The sequence below is a fragment of the Otolemur garnettii genome, unplaced genomic scaffold, assembly GCF_000181295.1.
Source record: "Otolemur garnettii isolate 467f Iridium unplaced genomic scaffold, OtoGar3 scaffold00082, whole genome shotgun sequence".
Lineage (NCBI taxonomy): Eukaryota > Metazoa > Chordata > Mammalia > Primates > Galagidae > Otolemur > Otolemur garnettii.
The window spans coordinates 6,927,138-6,931,919 of NW_003852477.1; the positions used below are offsets into that span (position 1 = coordinate 6,927,138).

A 4,782-nucleotide genomic window follows, 5' to 3' on the forward strand; every position below is an offset into this window, starting at 1 on the left:
TTTTTTTTTAATTATTCAATTCTTGAATTATAAAATTTTAAAGGACAAATAGAAAACACTCAGTTTTAACTTCATTTCCTTTTTGTAAAGAGAGAAACAAAAATTAAAGGAAAGAAGTAAAAGATACTTTCCAAGTTCTATTCCTCTCACTTCATTTCCTTTTTCCCCAGAGAGTTCTCTTACTTTTACCACTTGTAAATATGTTTGTATGTGTGTTTGCAAAGTGTGTGTAAATACTTTCAGGCAGTCTTCCCTTCGCGCTATACCTGTATGCACAGATTTCAGTTACCATGGTTTAGTTAGCACCAGTCCCCCAACAACATGGTTTAAATTTCAGCTACCATGGTATATTAACTGAAGAATTAGCCCACCAAAGATGGAAATGCAAAGAAACAAAGCAGCAACTCTGGAAGCGAAATTGAACATAAATGGAGCACAGAAGTAGCTGACAATGGGTATGCTGCCACTATCACCGTTCGAGAGACTCTAGCTATGCAGCAGAGGTCCTAGTAAAGGTGAACTTATTGGCATTAGTGATGGAGTAGCCGTGACGAAAAAAGATGAAGATGTCCCAGAGGACGTGATACCTACAACAAATTCACATGAAAGGAGCCATCAGAAATACTTCATGACATTTAAAGTACAAAGGATAAAATGTCAGACGTTGGTTCAGACTTAGGAAGGTGCATGAGAGTTCACCAAAGATAGAAAAGATATTCCATATCATAAGTTATATGACAAAAAGAAGGCAAGCATTGTTCAAGTTTCTTTAGATAAATTTTTTACAAAGAAATAAACTTTTTAATTCTTAGTATTTCTTATGTTTTAATTAAAATGTGCTAATTACATAATTAGTTTTCCTATTTTTTTCATTTTTTCTATACATTTATAACTAAACAATAAGAGTTTTTTTTTTTTTCGAGACAGAGTCTCACTGTCGCCCTCAGTAGAGTACTGTGGCATTATAGCTCACAGCAACCTGAAACTCTTGGGCTTAAGTGATTCTCTTGCCTCAGCCTCCCGAGTAGCTGGGACTACAGGCGCCCACCGTAATACCTGGCTATTTTTCTGTTGTGGTTGTTATTGTTTAGCTGGCCCAGGCGTGGTTCAAACCCGCCAGCCTGAGTGTATGTGGCTGGCAACGTAACCACTGGGCTGTGGGCTCCAAGCCAGGAGTTTTTAATATTTTGACAGAAATTTTTGAAGGTCACAGAACAGTCATAGTTTTTTTTCAATTGTTAAGATAGTTTAAGATTAGTAAGATGAAAATAGCGTGGTCATTTTGACGGTCCCACCCATTGTATAAAGTATAGACATTTATATTCAAACAATACCCATTTTTGCTTGAAGTGTGTACAGCTTACATGCATAGCATTGCTCTCTTCTGTTTTTTTTTTTTTTTTTTTAGAGACAGAGTTTCACTTTGTCACCCTCGGTAGAGTACTGTGGCATCACAGCTCACAGCAACCTCCAGCTCTTGGGCTTAGGTGATTCTCTTCCCTCAGCCTTCCAAGTAGCTGGGACTACAAGTGCCTGCCACAATGCTTGGCTATTTTTTTGTTGCAGTTTGGCTGGGGTTGGGGTTGTACCCGCCACCCTTGGTATATGGGGCCAGTGCCCTACTCACTGAGCCACAGGTGCCACCCTGTCTTCTGGTTTTTAAAACTTTTAAGAAGTCAGCATTATGTTTACAGATTTATACTTACCGAGGTTTTCTAAATGTAATTTTATGTTTACAGATTTATACTTACTGATTATTTTCTAAATGTAATTTTATTTTTAGAGTTTGCTATTTAAAATTTTTAAGTTGTATTTTTTTTTTTTTTTGAAACAGAGCCTCACTTTTATTGCCCTCGGTAGAGTGTGATGGTGTCACAGCTCACAGCAACCTCCAGCTCCTGGGCTTAGGCAATTCTCTTGCCTCAACCTCCTGAGTAGCTGGGACTACAGGTGCCCACCACAACACCCGGCTAATTTTTTTTATTGCAGTTTGGCTGGGGCCAGGCTTGAACCTGCCACCCTTGGTATATGAGGCTGGCGCCCTATTCACTGAGCCACAGGCACTGCCCTAAATTGTATTTTTATTTTTATTTATTTTTTGAGATAATCTCATTATGTCCCCCTCAGTAGAGTACCCTGGTGTCATAACTCATAGCAACCTCAAACTCTTGGGCTTAAGTGATTCTCTTGCCTCAGCCTCCCACATAGATGGGACTGTAGGTGCCTGCCACAATGCCTGGCTATTTTTTTTTCTTTTTGGTTGTAGTTGTCATCGTTGTTGGCAGGCCCGGACTGGGTTCAAACCTGCTAGCTCTGGTGTATGTGGCTGGCGCCCTGGCCGCTAAGCTATACACACCAAGCCTTTAAGTTGTATTTTTACATCCAAGATAACAAAGTTGTTTCTAAAAGAAAATTGATTATTCTAAAATATATAACTTTCCTGTGGTAAACATTAAAAATATAAAATCATAGCCCTGTCTTACTAAGTGAAACTGTGGGATATGTTTTTTATGCTTTAGAATTTTTCTTTTACTAATATGTAATTTTTAGCAATATATTCTTCATTAGGCATGATATTTTAAAGAAATAAAGATGTATTCATTACATAGCCTTGTAATTTTTACTTGCACACTTTGTTCTTGGTTGGTGTACTTTGTTGTCAGGCCATATAGCTAATTTTAGCATCACTCACTACATTGCTTTTTTCTTTGGTTTTAAAAAAATATGTCGGAGCCTAAATTAAAAATTTTGTAGTATGTAGATTTGTAACAGATTAACATGTTAGTCATTAACAATTATTAATCGTTAACACTTTCTTTAAAAAAGAATAAAAACAGTCTTGGCACCTGTGGCTCAAGCAGCTATGGCTCCAGCCACATACATCCAAGCTGGGGGTTTGAATCCAGCCTGGGCCCGCCACACAACAGTGACGGCTGCAACCAAAAAAAACAGCCAGGCATTGTGGTGGGCACCTGCAGTCCCAGCTACTTGGGAGGCGGAGGCAAGAGAATCACTTGAGTCCAGGAGTTGGAGGTTGCTGTGAGCTGTGATGCCACAGCACTCTACCCAGGGTGACAGCTTGAGGTTCTGTCTCAGAAAAACGAAAGAAAGAATAAAAACAAATGTCAATCTTGGTATTCATTAGGAAGGCTAATTAAAATAATTACCCAAAAGTTAAATATTGCTTTTATTAAACTTTTTAATCTTTGTTTTAAAGAACTTCATTTTCCTTCCTAACGCAAACTAAAGTTTCTTGAGAATGGGGGTGAATACTAATGTTTGGTTATTTACTGTGTTACTGGGTCCCTCATGAATCATGTGTTTTGTTTGTCAAATGAGGATAATTATGCTAACCATAGCAGTATTGTTGTGAAGATTAAAGAGGATCTTTTTTTTTTTATTGTTGGGGATTCATTGAGGGTACAAAGAATAGGTTATACTGATTGCATTTGTTAGGTAAAGTCCCTCTTATAATTGTATCCTGTCCCCAAGAGGTGTGTCACACCCCATGACCCCCCTCCCCCTCCCTGTTCCTTCTCCTGGCACCCCCCCTTTCCCATTTCCCACCCCCCACCGTGTAGTATGTCATCAATTGTCCTCATACATAGGATTCTTGCTTCTCCATTCTTGTGATGCTTTACTAAGAATAATGTGTGCCGGGCAGTGCCTGTAGCTCAAGGAGTAGGGCCCTGGCCCCATATGCTGGAGGTGGTGGGTTGAAACCCGGCCCCGGCCAAAAACTGCAAAAGAAAAAAAATGTGTGCCTCTTCCATCCAGTTTAATACAAAAGATGTACAGTCTCCATCTTTTGTAATGGTTGAATAGTGTTCCATTGTAATGTACCGCAACTTGTTAATCCATTCCTAGGTTGGTGGACATTTAGGCCGTTTCTACATTTTGGCAAATGTAAATTGAACTGTGATAAACAGTCTAGTGCAAATATCTTTATGATGAAGGGATTTTTTTTCCTTCTGGATAAATGCCCAGTAATGAGATTGCTGGATCAAATCGGAGGTCTGGTTTGAGTTCTTTGAGGATTCTCCATACGTCTTTCCAAAAAGGTTGTATTAGTTTACAGTCCCACCAGCAGTGTAAAAGTGTTCCCTTCTCTCCATATCCACGCCAGCATCTGCAGTTTTGAGATTTTGTGATGTGGGGCATTCTCACTGGGGTTAGGTGATATCTCAGGGTGGTTTTGATTTTGCATTTCTCTGATAATTAGAGGCAATGAGCATTTTTTTATATGCTTGTTAGGCATTCATCTGTCGTCTTTAGAGAAGGTTCTATCCATTTCTCTTGCCCAATGATGTAAGAGATTGTTGGCTCTTTTTTGGTTGATTAATTTGGGTTCTGTATAGATCCTAGTTAGCAACTTTTGTCCAATTCATAATATGCAAGTATCTTTTCCCATTCTGATAGTTGTCTGTTTGCTTTGGCTATTGTCTCCTTGGCTGTACAGAAACTTTTCAGTTTAATTAAGCCCCATTTATTTATTTTTGTTGTTGATGCAGTTGCCACGGAAGTCTTCTTCATAAAGTCTTTCCCCAGACTGATATTTTCAAGTGTTTTCCCCACACTTTCTTTGAGGATTTTTATTGTTTCATACCTTAGATGTAGATCTTTTATCCATCGTGAATTAATTTTTGTGCATGGAGAAAGGTGTGGGTTCAGTTTCATTCTTTTACATGTGGTTGTCCAGTTCTCTCAGCACCATTTATTGATTAGGGATTCTTTAGGGATTCTTTTCCCCAGTATATATATATATACATATATATATATATA

The 4,782-nt window shown here is 38.5% G+C and overlaps 1 protein-coding gene across 3 annotated transcripts in view; it reads left to right on the plus strand.

Moving 5' to 3' along the window:
* The window catches only part of SACM1L (SAC1 like phosphatidylinositide phosphatase), a 69,241-nt gene that overhangs the window by 25,495 nt on the left and 38,964 nt on the right, over positions 1 to 4,782 (plus strand). The window lies entirely within an intron of this gene.